The sequence below is a fragment of the Diceros bicornis genome, chromosome 14, assembly GCF_020826845.1.
Source record: "Diceros bicornis minor isolate mBicDic1 chromosome 14, mDicBic1.mat.cur, whole genome shotgun sequence".
NCBI classification, from domain to species: domain Eukaryota; kingdom Metazoa; phylum Chordata; class Mammalia; order Perissodactyla; family Rhinocerotidae; genus Diceros; species Diceros bicornis.
The window spans coordinates 45,221,469-45,236,363 of NC_080753.1; the positions used below are offsets into that span (position 1 = coordinate 45,221,469).

General features: G+C 36.8%; 1 long non-coding RNA gene across 2 annotated transcripts in view; it reads left to right on the plus strand.

Moving 5' to 3' along the window:
• Positions 1-14,895, plus strand: part of LOC131414097 (uncharacterized) — a 64,923-nt gene that overhangs the window by 7,477 nt on the left and 42,551 nt on the right. Inside the window, exon 2 of one of the 2 annotated variants that reach the window (XR_009222108.1) lies at positions 7,686-7,772. The exons of the other annotated variant lie outside the window; for it this stretch is intronic. This is a non-coding gene — a long non-coding RNA (uncharacterized LOC131414097). The remainder of the gene's footprint in view (positions 1-7,685; positions 7,773-14,895) is intronic. 2 annotated transcript variants of the gene reach the window in all.

The window sequence follows — 14,895 nt, forward strand, 5'->3', positions numbered from 1 at the left end:
AACTAGAAAAATATTTGGACTGATTTTAATCTTTTTCCTCAATTCTAATTTCTCCACAGTACATTAAATAATTAAGCAGGATCATTCATCTATTTTCTCAAAAATAAGGCAACTGATATCTTATTTTTCTTACTGCTTTCAGATGAATTGCCTAAACAGCATCACACTGTTACATACTGAATTCTTTGTTCACCCTGACTTTTCTTCTTTTAGGAAGCTACACCCATGCCATTCTCTCCAGATATTTTTTTACGTCTGGCAGTTAGCTGGTCATCTGTAGCATTCCTTTAGAGTTACCATACTAATCCTGTCTGACCATATCACCTGGCATTTGTTTTCATTCTGTTTTAGAGTTTGTGATAACAGCAATCCAGCTCAGACATACCTCAGTTAGGAGCTGTAATATAAATACATGGTGGTTTCAAATTTATAAAACAATTTTAAATCAAGTATCTTGTTTTCTACTGTGATAGCTACCTTCTGAAATGACATGTCATTTATTACTCTTTCCGTTTCAGGTATATTACTAAGAATGGTTTCTATTGCAATTGACAGAAACCCAAATACAGATAGGCAAAAACATAAAGGAAATATTGGATGATTGAAAACAGCAAATGGTAGATCTGGCGTTAGGTGGTTTGAATGGGGCTCTGCATCTCTTCCTCTGGAATTTTCTGGGTCTGTCTTCCATGTGTTGGCTGTCTATGCAGGTGAGTTTTTCACATGGCAGCAAAGAAGCTCCAGCAGTCAAAGGCCTCACACCTGCTTACCTGACTGTCTGCTTGTCCTGACCAAAAGGCTTTCCTTCCCTCTAACTATTGCACTGAAGACCTAGACTCCTCTCTGACTAGACCAACTTAGGTCAAGTGTGGACTCCTAAAAGTCATTCAAATGCCATACTCTAAGTAGTTTAGGCCTAGATTAGGGGCTTATCACTGAACCTGTCATTGTAAATATTGGATGAGTTTAAGCTGAGTTGATGATGCTAATCACCCCTGGAGACGGGAGAAGGGAGGGAGATCTCACCCTAATTGCGTGTCTGGTACCCAGTGGGAGAGAGGTGGCAGTATGCTGAAATGGCTACTTCTACAATGTGTACTATGATGGGTGAGGAGGCAACCAAAAGTGTGGAATCTGAGAATGTGGTTTGGTTTTCTGCTCCCCACCTCAAAGTTGTAAGACCTTGGGCGAGTCACTTCACATTCCTAAGACTCTATTTTTTAACTCATAAAACAAGAATAATACTAATATCTATATTTTTAAAAGTAAATAATGAATGCTCACTGTAAAAGGAAAAAACACTCCCTGTGTGTTTCTCCTTTACTCTCATGCTACTACCATACATCACTTCACTTCTGACGTGGGATGTGTGGATTTTCCACACATCAAGCAACTCTCTGCAAAACCAGCTGGATGTCCTATATTTCAATTCAATTCTGAAACTACCTTCCTGAAGTTAGCGTCAAATTCCTTCAGTGCTCAATACCACAAGACTGCCCCCACTGCAGATGCCAATCACAAGTCCCAGGTTGTCACCCGTACTTCTGATTGATTATAAATCAGGGTTCTCACGATCCCCTCCTTGGATTCAATAATTTGCTAGAATAGCTCAAAGAACTCAGGGAAACACTTACTTACATTTACTGGTTTATTATAAAGGATATGACAAAGAATACAGATAAACAGCCAAATGAAGAGGTACATAGAGCAAGGTATCTGGGAAGGGATGTGGGGCTTCCATTCTCTCTCTGGGCAAGCCACTCACTCTCCCAGCACCTCCACGTGTTCACCAATCCCAAAGTTCCTCGAACCTTGTATACTACTGAGATTTTTAGGAGGCCTCATTAATTCAATCTCCAGCCTCTCTCTCCTTCCCTGAGGATGGGGAGTGGGGCTGAATGTTCCAAGCTTCTAAGCATGGCTTGGTCATGACTAGTCCCCATCCTGACTATCCAGGAGCCCACCAAGAGTTGCCTCATTAAAACAAAAGACATTCTTATCACCAGGGAAATCCCAAGGATTTAGGAGCTCTGTGTCAGGAACCAGAGTCAAAGACCAAATACTAGAACAAAAGTCATTTCTAGTGCTCTTATCGCTTAGGAAATTACAAGGGTTGTAGGAGCTCTGTGCCAAGAAGAGGCAGAGACCAATATATACATTTTCTATTATTTCATACCCGCCAAGTAATTTTGTAAACCATTATGTGCTATAAAAACTTTGTTAGTTTACTATGGTTGACATTGTGGCTATTATTGTTATTTAAATAAAGATTTTTTTAACTTAAAGGTATATAAATACATCACACATTTAATAAGAACTCTGAAGCTTTAAGAATTTCTTCTAAGTGAATCAAGTGCTTATGTAAACAGTTTCACCAGTGTTTTGTAACAAAGTGCAGAAATTTATCATAGCAATTACTGAGAGACTGATGATTCTGTAGTCAAAATATTTGGGAAATGTTAAATTAAACAAAAGTAAATTGGTTTCTTTGCAGTAAGACTTTTTGGAATCTTGAATATGCTAATATCAAATGTGGATCTTTAAGAGAGAGTCATATGGGCCGGCCCCGTGGCTTAGCAGTTACGTGCACGCACTCCACTGCTGGTGGCCCGGGTTCGGATCCCGGGCGTGCATGGACGCACCGCTTGTCCAGCCATGCTGAGGCCGCGTCCCACATACAGCAACTAGAAGGATGTGCAGCTATGACATACAACTATCTACTGGGGCTTTGGGGGCAAAAAATAAAATAAATAAAAATAAAAATTTAAGGAAAAAAAAGAGAGAGAGTCATACTATTGCTGAATTTGACATACGAATCCCATCATAAAATTATTGGGGAGAGATGAAACATTAGAAAAGTGGTTCGCAACTGGAGTCATTTTTCCCCCAGGATACAAAGTCTGGAGACATTTTTGATTGCCATAAATGGGTGGGTGCTATTGTCATCTAGTGGGTAGAGTTTGGGGAAGCTGATAAACATCCTACAACACACAGGACTGTCCTCTACAACAAATAATTATCCCGCCCCAAACGTCAGTCATGCCACAATTGAGAAAGCCTGCTTTAGAATAACATTATGGGAAATTAACTTTGGTAAACACTGTTTCGTATGATTGATGGCAAATTCTCTAACTCCAAAGAATAATATAATCATCTGGTTTTCAATGGCTCACCATCAACTTGAGCTTTATTTAATATAAGGATATATACCCTAGTAACTGAAGTGTACCAAAACAGAGCAAGATTACATCTTAAATTATGTCTAAAATATGCCGAACAAGGTTACCGTGATAAATTATATTTATTAAAATGATTGAAAACATTGTTATTATGCTAAAATGTTTATCTACTATTACACATTTTTATATGTAATTAGTCAAATTATGCTTCTGAAATAGCAGCTACATACTAACAGCTTACATTTGAAAACCACTTGATCCTTTCCAAACAACTTCTACATCTCTGTTCTTATTCTTTTCATGGTCATCCTTGATGTAAATTCCTCTAAAGAGGAATTTTTTTAATAGTTTAGTACATTCTGGTAGAATGGTTCAGATAGAAAGTTTTTATTAGCCCTATAAACTCCTATTTGATCGTTTGTCAATTGCTTTTGTTTGAGACTTTATGTTTAAAAAAATAATAAAACTTTAAGAACTAGAAAAATGAATAAGTTCAGGGGAAATGAGTCAGAATTAAAACTTGCTGCAAGCTCTATGTGAGTAGATACCACTGCCTTTAAGATGTACTGATACTATCATATTACAGTGATTTGCGATTTCTTGGCTCCTCTCTGACTGGCTCGTCTAGGAAATTCTTGCTTTAACACAGATAAAAACCTAAGCTTTGAAGACAAACAAGCAAACAACAACAACAATAAAGTTCTGTGACATTTCAGTTATTGTTCTCATCCTTCCAAAGTCAAATCAAATAGGAAAACTGAGGTAACAAACATTTTACACGTGAGGCAGCTGAAGCCTAAAGGAGTTGACCAACCTAAGTGTCCAAGTCAGGTCTAAAACAGCTCTGCTAGTACTGAGTCACAGCTCTTTCCATAAGTATATTGTCTTAAATCCTACAGCACAAGTCTGATCTAACTGGTGAAATTTTTAAAGAAGCTGTGCATCTTTATCTCCTCACATTACAAAATGGAAGGGTAAATATATGCCAGATAAGTTCATTAACCACTCTCATTTCTTTTTTTTTTCCCTAGAATAATCACATGGTTGACAGTAAGAAAAGGTCAAGTGAGTTAAGCGGTCTAATTAGGAAGTAGCTTATTCACAGGGCACATCCCAAGACTAGTGGAAATTCCCCAACATTGTAATTTAGTAAGGCAAAGGTATCTGGCTCAGACTTAGATAATTTGTTGTATCCAGCCTTTGTTTGCTAACCTGAAAGGACAACAGTGATGTAATGTTAGTTTCCTCATCCAGAGTATCACTTCACTTTCTAAAGCTTCTGTAGTGGGTAGGCTCAGTCTCAGGGGACCAGGAGAGGAAATCTCCATGATGTGTTTTAATTAACCTAGTTTCTTTACCTATTTATAAAGGTATAAATATATATCTCTTTATATCTATCTATCATCTATCTCTCTATCTTCATTCCATAAAAAAGAAGAAATGTAGGATAAAGTTATTATAAAACAGCATGTTAGTTTCATTTCTACTTAATATTTTAATATGTTTTTCCTTCAATATCTGGACACCTTTTCAGATGAAGTCCTGCTAAATTTAAATCAATGGGTCTAATTGTTAATCTGTAATAAGCATACTATTTCCCCTGTGTTTTCAGGATTTTGGGACACACTATTATGTACATATTGTGTTCACCTTCTCCTCGTGGAAATTGTTGAATAATCACAGCCCCAAGGATCTGGCAAGAAGTCATGAGCTGGGCTGCCTCACTTTTGGCTTTTTAGAAGAAGCAGTTTGGGATAGTGGGAAATGTTGGGTCTGGAGTCAGATATAAGACCAACACTAGCCATAATAATAGTTACAAAGCACTGTACCAAGTTATTTACATGTAATCCCTGTAGCAATTAGATGAGTTAGATAACATCCAGATCTCCATTTTATTGATAAGAAAACTGAACCAGTTGACTCAAGTTTGCGCGTTTAGGAAGTGGTGGAGCTGGTGTTCAAACCCAAGTCTGTCTGATTCCAGTTTTAACTTTTAACCACTAAGCTGACCTGGATTTACATTCCAGTATCCTCACTTTAATGGTATCACTTTCACAAATTATACCATCTCTTTCAGCCTCCACTTCCTCATTTGTATAAAAGGATATAGTACTAACTATTCGAAATGGTGTTTTTATTTTATTTGTATAGTTTTATTTATTTTTCTTCCCCCAAAGCCCCAGTAGATAGTTGTAAGTTATAGCTGCACATCCTTCTAGTTGCTGTATGTGGGACCCGCCTCAGCATAGCCAGAGAGGCGGTGTGTTGGTGCGCGCCTGGGATCTGAACCCGGGCCACCAGCATTGGAGCGCATGCACTTAACCGCTAAGCCACGGGGCCAGCCCTCAAAATGGTGTTTTTAAAATAAGATCATGTTTGTGCAATCATCAGCATAGAGTATGTGCTTAATAACTATTCATTTCCCTCTACTCACAACTCAATCAAAACAGAGAAATTGGTATCGAAAACAATTAGCAGTTAATAGAGTGGCTCTCGTCCTTGGCTGTAAATTAGAATCTGCTGAGGAACTTTGAAAACTGACTAACACCTACTTAGGACGGGGTATGAGTGGGCTTTCTAGGACACTGGTGATGTTCTATTTAGTGGAGTGTTGGTAACAGGTGTGTTCATTCCGTGATAATTCCAGAAACTGTACCTTTATGATAGCTGCATTCTTCTATATGCATATTTTACTACCATTAAAATGGATATTTAAAAAAATACTACTTCCCAGGTCTTACTCCTCAGATATTCTGATTTAATAGCTCTGTAGAGGAGTGTAAACATCAGTTTTATTTAAAAGCTTCTCGGGTGATGTTAATATGCAGCCAGCATTGAGAACTATTGTTAAATTGGAACCAAACCTTAGCAGATTTAAGAATCAAGACAGGCATGTTTTACAGCAAAATAGGCAATTATCTGCCAAATTCAAAGTCTGACTTCGGGTGCAATGATTAGATATAGAGAACATCAAATAGTATCTTTATTTCATGTAGAGATCCCCCCAAAATGGGAATTGGGATATGCAATAAAGATCTATTAGTTGCCTCAAAAAGCACTTTAAATTCTTTGTCTTTCCTTCTTTTATGAATATTTCTATTAACATCTATCTTATTAAACCATCCTGCTTTTTTTGAACATCTTTATTCAACAAAACTTATGTAGTTTGAAAAGATAAGGAAAATAAATTAGTGAGTTAAAATGTCTACTCCTCCCAAGTGCCCACATATGCAAAATTTAGTCAAACATCTTCCAATGTCAGATAATAAGGGACAAATAAGATGACGGTGTCTGCATTGCATTTTTCCCCAACAGACATCGTCATCTTATTTGCCCCTTATTATCGGATATTGGTCTTTAGACCATGATACTACCATTTGCATTTCTCTCTCCTTACCAATACACGCGCACATACACACACACACACGCACGCACACACACACGAATGTTCTATATGTGCTAACATATAAAACTGTTTTATAAAAATATAAACAGATTAACTTTACAAACTTCAAATGAATTAACATTAATTTGAAAATATACTGTATGTTATTTCCTTTGTGAGTCTTTATCAGTGCCTTCATGGTGAAATTTTTAAGCAATGCACTCATTTTCTGGGATTTTTCAAAAATGTCTAGTAAAAACAGCCATATGAGATGAAATTTTAGGTATTTATTATTATATTCAAGGAACCTCTGACTTGCTTTCACAAGCAAAGATGTCACTATCATTTTAACTGAATTTATTCTCTTGCTGTTAATAATTCTTTGTTCATCCGATGTCTAGCTAGTTAATAACCAAAAGTATTTGCACATCGTCATAATAGAGGACCATTTGTCTCATTGACTGACCAGCAGAGTTTGTTGATTGTGTATATAAACTGAGTTATCAGAAGGGTAAACTTAGCTATTGCCATATTTTTCAAAAGCATAAACATCAGGTTTTGAGTATACTCAAAGAATGCACATGCTTATAAATTACATTAGCCCATGGGAGAAAATAAGAAGAGGAATAAAGAAGGAAATCTCTAGTCTTACACTCAAATGGCGAACCCACAATATTGATGTCAACACCATCAAGTCTCCAGTTGATGGGCTTTAGACACCACTAAATCTATTATACTTACAAAGCTGCTGGAAAAACTTTGAGGAATAAAACTCACAGAGGTAACAGCAGATGAAAATATTGAAAAGTAAAGATTATTCAGTATTCAACCATGTGCAGTATTAAAGGTTGAAAGAACAAATAGATCTCATTGAAGCTAGCATACTAATGTAAGATTTATGCTGTCGATAACCATTTGTAATTAAGTATAACGTGCAAATACCAGGGGATTATATGTAAGAAAGAGAAATTAGTTTTTGGCATTTCTTAAATTTAATAATACTTGGTGTACTGGAAAGAAAAATGAAAAAATCCTTTCCTGGGGTAGCAGAGAAAGAGCTAATATCTGTCAGTGAATACCATTATAATTTTTATACGTCTCTGGTTGGGCTTCATTCACAGATTGGGCAGATATTGCTTAAGTAAGACTTCAAGAGAGAACGTGGGTTTTTGAAAATGGAGATTGGTCTGCGAAGTTGTGGTTGCCAGGTAAGGGATTAACAAGCCGTCAGTGTAAAATCCACTCATTTCCCCTTATCACTCAGGAAGCAGGTATCCTGTCGCTCTCTGCTGGCTTCCAAACTTGCACGGAAAGGTAAGGAAATCACAGTGGCAGCCCCAGGTTTTATTTATATGTAATAATATTCTGTTCATGATGTTTGACCTATCCTATCTAACACCTTATTTTAATCTATGTGTCATTGGCCCATTCATTTCTTTTTATTTTGTTTTTAAAAATATGATAGTGTTAATTTGAACCAATTACTACTTTGTAGTTCCAAAATGATCAAATATTGACAATTTAACAATTTCATATGGTTCAATCTATTATTAATTTACTTATGGATGAGTGAAGGGGCAGGGGAGAATTTTACAGCAAGGTAGTAAAGGAAAGAAGACATGTCTGTGTATGTGTGTATGTGTTTCCTGAGAGTCTGCTGTGTGCTAGGCACTGTCCTATGCACCAGGTATACAGTAAGGAACCAGATAAAGCCCCTGCTCTCCTGAAATTTACATATCCATATGGGGGACAGACAGTAAACAAAGATAATACCAGGTAAGTGCTATGAAAAACGGATTACTCAGTGAAAGGGACCATAGAGAGACTTAAGGTATGGGAGGCAGCTATTTTAGATAGGGTGGCCAGAGAAGGCCTCCTCCAGGAAATGAAAGTTGAACAGAAACCTGAAAATAGAGAATAAATCTTGCCAAGAGCTGTACTCTATGCTAATGGACTAGCAAGTGCAAAGGCCCTGAGGAGGGAAGGCACTTGGCTGGTCGGACGAAGAACGAGGAGGCCAGTGTGCCAAGAGCAGAGTGAATGAAGGCGACAGTGGTGACAGATGAGGTCAGAAAATTATAAGCCAGCAAATGATATTGTGGAGGAGCAACCAGTGAAAAAGGAATTCAGGAAGGGAGAGAATGATCAAACACTGCCAAGAGGCCAGATAAGCTGTGGACTTAGAACCGATCACTGGATTAATTTTTGAATGATAATCCTTTGTTGCAGAAGGTTATGAAGTAATTGTCCACGGGCACAACTTTTCATCAGAACCCAAAATTTCCAGTGCCTCTTTATGGTAAACACCTCCCCCATACCTACCACAGACCTGTTTTTGCCGCTCTAATTTTGCAAATATGTCATATATGTGGAATTATGTAGTATGTAGCTTTTTTAATCGGATTGCTTTCATTCAGCATAAAGCATTTGAGATTCATCCTGTTGTTACATGTATCAGTAGTTCCTTCCCATTTACTGTTGAGTAGTAGTTCATTTTATGCATAAACCACAATTTGTTTATTCATTCTCCTGTTGAGGGTTGGTTCCAGGTTTTGGAGATTACAAATAAATCCACTATAAATATTCGCATAGAATTTTTATGTATGTGAACATAGGTTTTCATTTCATTTGGATAAATACCTAGGCAGGGGAATGAGGGGCCATATGGTAATTGTATGTTTAACTTTATAAAAAATATCTAAACTATTTTCCAAAGTCATTGAACAATTTTTTATTCCTACCAGCAATATATGAGAGTTCTATTTGCTCCATAGATTTTTTTTCTCTCTTTCTTTCTTTCTTTCTTTCTTTTAATTTTAACTATTCTAAAAGGTGATATATTATTGTGGTTTTAATTTCATTTCCCTAATGACCAATGATATTGGGCATCTTTTCACGTACATATCTGCCATCTCTATCATCTTCTTTGGTGAACTTTCTCTTCAAATCGTTGGCCCATTTTTAAATTGGGTTGTTTGTTTCCTTATTATTGAGTTATGAATGTTCTTTATGTATTCTGCATACCAGGCTTTTATCAGATATGTGCTTTGCAAATATTTTATCCCAGTCTGTGGCTTGTGTTTTCATTCTCTTAACAGTATTTTACAAAGAGCAGAAGTTTCTAAGTTTGATAAAGTCCAGTATATTGTTTTTCTCATGAATTGGGCTCATCCTGTCATATCTAAGAAATCTTTGCCTAACTAACCCAAGTTCACAAAAGCTTTCTCTTATGTTTCTTCTAGAAGTTTTATAAGCATAGATTTTACATTTATGACCACTGAATTTTGTAAGATGGAAGTCATTGGTGACTTTTACATGAGTAAGTATTAGTTAATTTGTTCAAAGGCCTAGTCAGAATAGGCTAAAAAGAAACTGAAATAAAAGAAAATTGAGATCATATTTATAGACAACCTTTACAGGACTTGTGCTAAAAAGAGTAGGTAAAAATTGAGGTTTTAGTTGGAAAGAAACCTTATAGGTGGAGTATGATGGCTAGTTATGGTAGGTAAGCAAAATTAAATGCATTGGCTTGTGTATCTATAAATTAAAATAGTACAAATTGAGACAAATCAGAGGAGAGCAAATCCAGTGAAACCTCATTTGGTCGTGGGTTAAAAGGTTCTGCTCAGAGAGTAGTTATTTAAGATGAAAATAATAGGGTTTCTAGGGCAAGTAAGGATAAACTTCTATGCTTTCTGCATTAGAGCCAGTGAAATGTTTGGCTTGGACAAAATGAAAAGAGGTGGGAAAAGAATTTCAATTTGACCTTAAACTCAGTAACTTGTCTGATTGAATCTTTTTCCATGGATTGAGCAAGAGAGAATTAGGGAGTGGGGGTGTCTTTCCCCTGGGCAGAACCTCAATGGGTTTCACATTTCCTAGGATCTCTTAAAACCTCCTTTAAACACAGTCTGTTTATAAAGTGACCTCAGTGGCTTTGGTACATTCCCTACGGTCCTGGCATTCTCTCTGCCCAGCATCCCAGAAAGTAGGTAGTGAGTCAGGGGCAGAGATTACATAGACATGGGCGGGATGGAAGGTCAAGCTGGAAGAAAAGCCTTTTCTGGTAGTCCATTCCTTTAATTGTAAAATATTCTTCAGGCTTTCAATGATCCTTGGATAGAGAGCAGTTTAAAGTTTCTCCTGTTCATCTCTTTCCTTTTATAGCATTTTATGGCCTTGTTAGTGGGTACAGAACTGGATCCAGCTCAATTTGAGGGCATAGAACCAGTCCATTTCTGCCAGTACAATTATTGTCACATTTTCTCCAAATTCAGTTTAGATCACAATTTCAGCTAATGTATTTTTTAGTATTCTCTGTATACCAGCATATGCTCAATAATTTGAATGAATTTTCTTTTCATTAATCCCCATAAACTAGGTAATAGTTTTATCCATGTTTTCCAGATGGAGAGATAGATTTAGAGAGAAAAAATAACTTTCCAAAGCTCACACACAAATTGTGTAAAGAAGTCATGTCTTGAACTCAAGTGTTCTTGAGGGTTGGTTCTTAACCACTAAGTAACAGATACCTACTTGAGAAGAAGTACATGTTTGGGCAAGAAAATTCCCATTATGGTGACAGAAGGAAAGTAGACTCATAGCTGGAAGGGCATTTAGCAATGATTGTTATTTTCATTCTATCTTTTGAGAAGATCATTCCCATGTACTGCTTGGATGGAGAATATGTGGAGGATCATGACCTCCAGCTACATGTGAGTTTGGCTTCAAGCTAAGATAGCCCAGATTACTCAGAAAAGACGCAGTGTGATAATATACTCCTAGACCGCTTGCTTGAACCTACACTATCCACAACTTTTGGGTTCCCAATTATGTTACTGTAAGCATCACCACTTTTAAAGGAATGCCCAGAGTCTTAAAGGACCCCCGATATATAGCTGCGACCACCTTGGAATCCCAGTGTATGTCAGAACATAGTGCAGATTCCCTTATAGGAATGCTCAGTTGACCATTAAATCCTAATGCAATTTGGCCAAGTCATTCTTATCTCATAAAATCAACATGTTTCAGGGAACAAAGTTTTCCTTTGTAATTTTCAAATAATACAATCAAACAAGTATGCAAATAAAAGATCTTTGAACAAAGGGGAAATTGGGCTATATTGAATGCTTGCTTTGGAGAGATAGCTATAGCAAGATTATCGGGGCTGCAGGAGTTGAGGGGAAGTCTGTGCATTCATTTGTAAGTATGATTATATTATCATCTGATTTTTCACCCAGTGTGTTTACCATCTATCAATGTTACCTGCACTGAGTCATCTTAATGTTAGTTATAGTTATTATTTTATTGTTAAATTATTTTATGACAGCATATAGCACTATGAATATATATGACTAATTTTATCATTTATAAATAATAAAATATTATATATTTATAAGAATATAATTTTTATATTTTCTATTTGATTCAGGCTAGAGAACTTTCAATGTCATAAAGTTTGTGGAGAAGTTATTCCTTGCAATAGACATGCAGCTCATTTTTGGTTCTGTGGCAAATGCAGACCCTTTGGTATTAAACATATCAAAGGTTTGCTTCCAAGAAGGATAATCTTCTCAGTTGTTCCATCTCTGAGTCGGAATTTGAATGCTTTTCTCATGGAAAGTGATTACTGTAAATTAATAAAGAGAAATTGTGCACTCTCTCTCTCTCCTTCATAGCTCTTCCAAGCAGTACTCATATTTCAGGAAAATAAATCTTTGGCAAAAGAATAAATAAGCAATTGTTATTTGGTATATTGTTTTGTGATTTATAGATACACGTTTGTAATGTTAAATATTTATAGCATTTACACAACAGGACACATTTTCCCATCAGTTTCATTTTTGTCTTAAATTCCAAGAAGAGCCTTGACATTAAATCTCTGCTTCAGAAAGAAGCAACCACTCCAAAAATACGCTAACCACCTACCCGTTTGTTTGCATTCTATTCAGTGGCTCACATAAATATGCAAGATCTACAGAGAGAGTGTAAAATGAAGTGCTTGACATTCTCCTTGATGCTCCCAGCATTCCTTCTGGGATCAGACCATACTTGCTCCCGTCTCCATTACTATGGACTACTGCTGCCCAAAGAGGATATGTTAGTAAGAGGAGAGAAGTGGGCCTTATGAAACCCTCAGAACGGTTGTGGGGGACACGAAATAGAAATGTCAGTACTTATACTTTCTTTTAAGGAAGAAGAAAGGAACACTTCTCTCTGAATCAACTCTCCAAAGATATTTTTAGATAAACTTTCTGGAAAAATAAAGAATAGCATTTCGTAATTTTAAATAGCCTGCTCTATTTATAGAATCTTGCATTTCTAGTAATTTCTTAAAATTATCATGTACTTTTACACATATGCCAATTTCCAAGTATTAGAACAATTATTTGCTCTTCAGTAAAAATAACGGTCCTGTTTTACTAATCGGTTCTCTCACCAATAGCACTGGCAGTCTGTCCCTGTGCTGCTATCTACCCCTCTGTTTTCCCATATTGAGTGCTTCCTCTCACACCTTCTCATTATCATGCTAAGGAATTTCAGTTAGCTATGGATACACCAGTATTTCCCTAAATGCATTCCAACAAAAAGTAGTTTCAGGGGCCGGCCCGGTGGCGCAGGCGGTTAAGTGCGCGCGCTCCGCTGCGGCGGCCCGGGGTTCGCTGGTTCGGATCCCGGGCGCGCACCGACGCACTGCTTGGTAAGCCATGCTGTGGCGGCGTCCCATATAAAGTGGAGGAAGATAGGCACCGATGTTAGCCCAGGGCCGTCTTCCTCAGCAAAAAAAAGGAGGAGGATTGGCGGATGTTAGCTCAGGGCTGATCTCCTCACAAAAAAAAAAAAAAAAAAAAAAAAAAGTAGTTTCAGAGTAATTCAATATGTGTTTCTCAAAATTAGGATTCCATTTCAAATGTGCTTAGAAAAATTCTGGATTAAATAAAAGGTAGCAGGTTCCTTTATGTAGGATTTCACAGAGCCTTTCTCGGGTTTGTGCATTACAAAGCTCCAAGAAGGGAATATCATATGCCTTTTGTTTTTCCTCCTTCAGAAAACCTTTGCCAGGGCATTTTTAAGTCTCAGTCCAGCCAGGCACTGGGCTTGACAGCTCAGCTGAATACTCTAGAACCAAGTTTCATCCTTGGCTCAGGTGTAGCCCAAGAGTCATAGAGTTAGTCTCCCTCTTCTTTGTGGTGATAGTGCAGACAACCAGAGGGTATGTTTGTTTTTTGTTTCATGTTTTTTCCCAGCTTCCAGTGCCTTTCTCACAATATTTCAATAGGGCATTGTCCTAAAAATTGTCTGTTATCATGCCAACAAATTGCTGGATTGGGATGATAACAATTTTTTGCATTATATATTATAAAAAATTATAGAAGTTAATATAAAGGAATGTTTTAGGATTTGCATGAGTACTTGGCATAAATGACTCAAATAAAAATTTTGTTACCTCTTAAATTGAGCCAGATTCCCAATTATTTTGAGGGTCATACTTTTGATGATTTTTGAGGTGATCTGTGGCATAAAAAGGAGGGAAATAGAAGCTCCCACAAGCCTTGAGTATGTTGTCTGAACCGGGCAGTCAAAAGTCAAGGAGGATCTATTCAGAGAGGTATGAGAACTCTGTCGCGTAATAGAGAACATTCTTCTCTCACCTGCTATTTATTACAAAACAACAGTGTCCATAATTGAGGCACATGAAAGCATGGTGTTAGTATTTGACAGATAGTCACCAATAGGCTAAATAGCATAACACACACTCTGTTAACAAAATCTATTGAAATATTGATAAAAAAAATTTTAAATTTGTTCATTCAAGTGGTTGTTTTGCTAAATTACTTAAAACAACTGGCTTAACTCATTACTTCATTAAAGAGTTTTCTTGGTCAAATCAACTGAATTCACAGAGTGTTTTCTTTTTGAGAATGAAGAACCAAACAGGGACCAATGCCTTCAGACACAAAACAATTAGAACATTCACTAGATAGGTTCCTGCTCATAGTGCCACTGCAAAGACCTTGTATTCCTTAGCTTATTACAACTGTTGGCCTATCTGGGGGACATAGAGAAACATGAGATCTCCAGTAGAGGAATCAAAGTGTTCAAGAAATTCAAATGCTTTATTGACAGTTGACAGACAGTAATGACTTTATTGAGCTTAGTTGAAAGTTAGTTGATAAGAGTAAAAATGCCTTTCTTAAATATTTGCTGACATATTTTAAGGGCCTGTCAGGTGCACAGAATTGCGTGAATTCTAATTCTTCATTTATGACAGATTTTTGTTGGGCAATGTGTAGCACTATTTGTTTGATTGTTTTCATAATATATTAAAGA